Source organism: Astatotilapia calliptera, chromosome 7 (assembly GCF_964374335.1).
Source record: "Astatotilapia calliptera chromosome 7, fAstCal68.1, whole genome shotgun sequence".
In the NCBI taxonomy this organism is placed as follows: domain Eukaryota; kingdom Metazoa; phylum Chordata; class Actinopteri; order Cichliformes; family Cichlidae; genus Astatotilapia; species Astatotilapia calliptera.
Genome location: NC_137428.1, coordinates 29,600,952 through 29,607,197, shown reverse-complemented (window position 1 = coordinate 29,607,197; position 6,246 = coordinate 29,600,952). Strand labels below are relative to the sequence as shown.

Below are 6,246 nucleotides of genomic sequence, written 5' to 3'. Positions count from 1 at the left end.
TCACACAAGACAGATACAAACTTTATAAGATTTATATATATCTTTTCCATATGGGAAGGTTTGACTGTCTGATGGAAAATTATATCTTGCAAAATCTGGATACAACAGATCGCACACCTGTTTTGATGATGATAAATGTTAACCAGTTAGGAATGTAAGGAAATTAATTTGGTCAAGGTTTACAAAAAATATTTGATATTTTACAGCAGAATTACCTGAATTCCTGCAAATTTCAAACATGCAGTAGTACAGCCACTGCTTAAGAAACCTGGCCTTGATCACACAGTTTTAGCGAACTATAGGCCTATTTCCAAGCTGCCTTTAGTCTCCAAGGTTTTAGAGAAAATTGTTTTTAGTCAACTGAAAGATTTTCTAGATGAAAATGGAATCTTTGAGGTTTTTCAGTCAGGTTTTAAAACCCTTCACAGCACAGAATCTGCATTACTAAGGGTTTTTAATGACATCCTTCTGGCATGTGATTCTGGTAACCATGTTGTTCTTGTCTTGCTTGACCTAACTGCTGCCTTTGACACAGTAGACCACAATATTTTAATTTCTCGATTACATGATGTAGTGGGTATTGGTGGCACTGCACTCAATTTGTTTAGGTCTTATTTGTCAGATAGAACTTTCTCTGTCAGCCTTCTCGGTTACGAATCGTCTTCTGCTCCTCTGTCATGTGGTGTCCCACAGGGCTCAATTTTAGGGCCACTGCTCTTTTCTCTGTATCTACTGCCTCTGGGTTCTATCCTTAGAAGGCATGGGATCTCATTTCACTGTTATGCCGATGACTGCCAAATTTATTTGACACTAAAACGCAAGGATGCCATCTCCATAAAACCTCTCTTGACATGTCTAGATGACATTAAAGCTTGGTTGGCTCGAAACTTTTTAAATTTTAATAAAAAGAAAACAGAAGTGTTGGTGTTTGGACCCAGTGGTCCCTGTGAGTCCTCCTCTGTTGTTTTAGGATCCCTGGAAGTCTATTTTAAATCTGTTGTTACTGACCTTGGTTTTAAGTTGGACAGTGATTTTAAATTGGACAACCAAATCAGAGCAGTGGTGAAGTCCAGTTTTTATCATTTAAGGCGACTGGCAAGACTAAATTCTTTTCTTTCGAGGCAGCACCTTGAAACAGTGATCCATGCTTTTATTTCTTCCCGCCTGGACTACTGTAACTCACTTTATGTGGGGGTCAGTCAGTCATTGCTCTCACGTCTGCAGCTGGTTCAAAATGCGGCTGCACGACTCCTAACAGGAACTCGAAAAAGAGAGCATATAACCCCTGTGCTGGCCTCTCTGCACTGGCTGCCTGTGTCTTTTAGAGTTAATTTTAAAATTCTTATGTTTGTTTTTAAATGCCTACACAGTCTTGCCCCGCCTTACCTCTCTGAGCTTCTTCATCCCCACATACCCTGTCGGTCTCTCAGGTCAGCTGACCAGCTGCTCCTGGAGGTACCGAGATCCAGGAGGAAGCTCAGAGGGGACAGGGCCTTCTCTATTGTGGCTCCAAAATTATGGAATAATTTGCCCATGCATGTTAGAGAGGCCCCTTCACTGTCCACTTTTAAATCACGTCTTAAAACCCACTTTTATTCCTTGGCTTTTAACCTCAGTGAGACTTAGTTTCTTTTTTAATGCAGTAGTTATTTAATTAATGATTTCACTCTTCTTTTATTTGTTTTTTATTTATATCTCATGTAATTTTATTTTACAGTTCCAATGTACAGCACTTTGTGTCAGCTGTGGTTGTTTTAAAGTGCTTTATAAATAAAGTTGATGATGATGATGATGATGATGATGATGATGAGTTAGAGATTTGGGATCTGGCAATATAATGTGTGGCAAAATTTGAACATCTTTTCTGTAAAAAACAAAACAAAAGTGTCAGCATGGCTTAGGTTTGCAAAGTTACATCTGAATAAACAATGCCCTTTGGACATATTAGATCAGAATGGAGATGTTTGACCATAATGCACAATGCCACATTTGACAAAAACCAAACACAGCATATCAGCACAAACACCTCAACTGTCAAGCATGGTGAGTGAGGGGTGATGATGTGGATTGTGGATTGCCACATGATGGGTACCTTCCAGTCGCTCTGTGTAACAAAGTATTCTAGAGTCAAATGTGAGGCAATCTGCTGGACATCTTAAACTTGGCTGAAACTGGGTCATGCGAAAGAACAGCCATTCCAAACACAAAAGCAAATCTACAACAGAATGGCTGAAAAGAAAAGGTGTCACAGAGGCCCAGTCAAAGTTCAGACCTCAACCTGATTGAAATGCTGTGGTAGTACAATATAGCTATGCATAAAAAAATGCTTGAAAACCTCAATGGATTGAAAGAACATTGTAAAGAAGAGTGGGCTGAAATTCCTCTGTAAAGATGTGACAGACTTATAAAGTCATGCAGTAAACAGTCAGTTCATGTTACTTCAAGTTACTAAAAGTGGTTTAACAAGCTAATGACTCACATGATGTACCTGGCTTTTCTCACACTGCATTGTGGCTTAGTATTTTGTTAAATAATGGCAATATGACATATGATTTATTGTTCATCTTAGGCTTTATTTACCAAATTTTAGAATGTGTGCTTGTATATGCACAGATTTCTACCTGACTGCTGTGTTAGGTGCCAGTAGTAAATTATACCATTAATACAATTAAAGCGAGCATCTGTGGCATCTGAACACAAAGCTACCAATGAACCCAGAGTGATTTCAAAGCTCAGTTTAGGTCATTCCCAGCTAAGCAGCCAGAGCAACCACACTCTAAAAAATGTTTTGTTGGCTCAACTTAAAAAAATTGAGGTAACAATTTCCACTCAGCTTTTTAAGTTACAAATTTTGCATATTATTAAGTAAATCCAGCAAGTAATTTTTAGGTTTGGCTAACTCAACTGGTTCAACAAACCAACATGATTTACTTTGACCTGTAAAAGCATAATTAAGTTTAAGCAACCTAATATTAATTTAGAATTTCTGGTAATATTGAGTTGACAAATTACATTAGTTGAGTTAATCTAACTTACTTTTTTACATATATCCTACTCACAATTATCCATGCAAACATAGCCATTTAAATTATTCCAGCTGATGAAACAGTTTATTGCATAACATTTTCGAAGTAATACACTTCTGTGTCATACAACATAAATCAAACATTACAGCAGCCCTTTAATTATAAATGAGTGGGCAAAAACAATAATATATTTCAGTACAATTCCTCCGCAAACAACCTCAGTAACAAAAGAAAATGTAGCATGTTTATTACTTGGACAAGGTGTGTTGAATCAGAAGCTAAAACATACCAATTCACTTCGTTTTTCTTCATCCACAATGGTGTCTACAACTTCTGATTAACTGAACACACCAGCCAATCAACAGTGTTTAGTTATTAATAGAAACAAGCAGAGCAGTGGGGCCTGATGACCGACTTTGAGAACCACTAAGTTTGTACTTAACCCTTTAAGACCTACCATAGAACCAAGTCCGCCAGAGCTTATATTATATTTTTACATGCTGTGGAGCCATTTTTGGGAGCATTTCAAGTTGCTATACATCAATACAACCATTATAGCCCAGATTTTAATAATATGTATTCATTAAGTGCATAGTAATTACATAAATTGCAAAAAAGTGCAATAAACTACAAAAAAATTGAAAATCGTTTTTGATTTTTTAACATATATTTGTAGTTAGAGAAATTTAAGAGTCTTATCCCTCAAAACTGTAAATACAAAAAAGTTGCACAAAATAGTTTCCTACCACAGGAAATTTATTTTGAGTGTCTTCATAGTTCTATTTTTGAAATACACCAATTTTTATACACTGCAGGAAAAACGAAAATAAATATTATACTGCAAATTTGCAAAAAAGCAGCATATGCATCAAAATAAACTATTTCCAGCAGTGCAATATGAGTCCTAAGCATCCCAGAAACGACACAGAAAGTCATAAAGTCAAAGATAACTTTTAAAAAGAGCAGTATAGGCTCTGAGGCCCTGATCGCAAAAAAGACTACATTTCCGCGAAAATGACGTCACTTCCGGTTTCGGGCAGGTAATGGCGGAAATGCAAAAGTTCGCGCTGACGTCTATTCCAACGTAGGAAGTGTTTTGAACAGCTGATCAGATCGGTAAAGCGTGTTTCTGGAATATTATGTTTTTGTTCCTGCAAGCGCTTTTTATGCAGTTTTTGCAAAGCTTTATGTGGAAGGAAACCGTGACCTAGGACAAGCTGATGGCATCAGATGTAAGTACAACTCCTCCGGTTTCATATGCAAAAAAATTTTTTGTGCTAGCTTACGTGGTTGCAGTGCTACTGGGATTTAAAAATTGTTACGCATAACAGAGCGTTCCCGCTCCGATCGGCTCTAAAGGGTTAAGAGACATTACCCGTTGGCTGGCTTTAAGCCCATCAAGTTCCAGAAACACCTTCTGGAATACCTCTAGAGTGTTCTTTACTTGTTTGGGGTAGCTCAGATTGAGAGCGTATATAAGTCCCATCATTAAGGCACATGCTCTGGGCACATCAAGGTCTTCCAGGACAGCTGTTCCTTCAATCACAATTTTAGCGACGGCTGGAAGAGACACTGCTGCACGTCTGGTGACTACGATCTTTACCACTTCTTCTGAGAACTGTTCTTCACCATCCTGGCAAGTAGGTTAAAAAGAAACATGTCGGTATTTTATATGCTATTTAAAAATATAACAAAACAATGTGAGATTTACCTACCAGCTGTTCTCTGAAGAGATCCTCTTCTTTCTCTTTCAAATACACCACCAGGCAACGGATTGCGACCTCTCTTCTTGTTTCCACCGAACTCTGGAGAATAAAAAAGTTTACTAGGCCAAAAGTCAAACACATTACATTCATAGGACTAGCGTTTTGCTAATTATTGATTTAATTTTTGTTTTTAACAAATAAACAATTAAATTTTTATAACTTGAATTTAATCTGTTACATACTGCCCTGCTTTCAATGCACCCTTTGCTAGCAGTAGGTTAAGGTGAGTGAAAGTAAATGTAACCTAGATTTGGAGACTATTTCAAACAGTTTTTGTTGAGCTCTAAGGACTATAAAAGACTACAAAGGCTTACCAAGGCTTTTGAGTTAAGTTATTTTAAGTATAAAACCTTCTCTAAAACACCACAATGAAACACTGAAAAGATGAATCCAAAAACTAAATAAATAAATCAATCTACAGACTGTAATTTAAAATTGGAAAAATTGTGTCATATCCAAATGTGTGAGAGAATTTTCTTTTTAATTATTTGAAGACCACTGTTGACATGCTACAATCCCACACTTCACATTATGCTTACAATTACAGAAGGTAACGAAAGCAAGTCTTATGTGCACACACACAATTTTGTTTTTTTCTTGCTAGGTCAACTAACTTTAACCTCAGGCATATTTCACATTTGAGCTTAAAATATCAATACATTTGATAGAAATACTTTTACTCACACTCTGTCAGTAATTAGTTACCTCACCCAAGACCGTCGAAACACAAATTTACTCTGACACCATGGTAGATAAAAATGCAGGCAGCTGCTGACTGGTTAATTTGAACATATACAGGTTCAAATTGAACATGCTGTGCTGTCTGCAAGGTCTATCAGCTAACCAAATGCACCCTGACAAGTGACAAATTTTAAGTATAAGTGGAAAAATTGACAATTGCGAGGAACGTTTGCAAGCTAAAAGAAAGCTAGCTAACAACTTTAACTTTAGCAACTTTACTATGCTAAACTATGATTAAAACCATCAAATTTAAAGTGTACAAATATAACTTGTAATTAATCTATTTTGAAATTCAATGCTTAGTTAACTCACCGAACACAGTCTAGGGGAAACACACCTCTCCTCCCACAAAGTGATAAGAATGCAGACAACTGCTACGCCTGTGATGATACGAACATATGCTACGGGGTTACCCTCTGCTGTATGCATGGTCTCATACACACCTATGGCTAACCAAAGTAACCACCAGAGTGACAGATTTAATTGACAGATTTCATTAATAACAGGAAAAAATACAAACGCTCTTTTATACTTTTATAGAGTAACAACTAGCATAACACAGAGTGTCAATTCACATCATGTAGCTGCCATTGTCAGACTAAACTTAAGCAGTAAATTCCTGTAACTAGTACATATTTATAAAAGACTATAAAACAAGAAACTTACCAGGTAGTGGTGCCAACCTCAGTTTTTTTCCGTTCCGTCTTTTTTTA

General features: G+C 36.8%; 1 long non-coding RNA gene across 1 annotated transcript; it reads right to left on the bottom strand.

The window, feature by feature from the left end:
- Window positions 1-4,397: 4,397 nt before the first annotated feature.
- On the bottom strand, window positions 4,398-5,873 carry LOC145429863 (uncharacterized). The gene is made up of 3 exons (XR_013910194.1): window positions 5,846-5,873; window positions 4,742-4,831; window positions 4,398-4,659 (listed from the first exon to the last, which is right to left on the bottom strand). It is a non-coding gene; the product is annotated as an uncharacterized LOC145429863 (long non-coding RNA).
- Window positions 5,874-6,246: the final 373 nt, after the last annotated feature.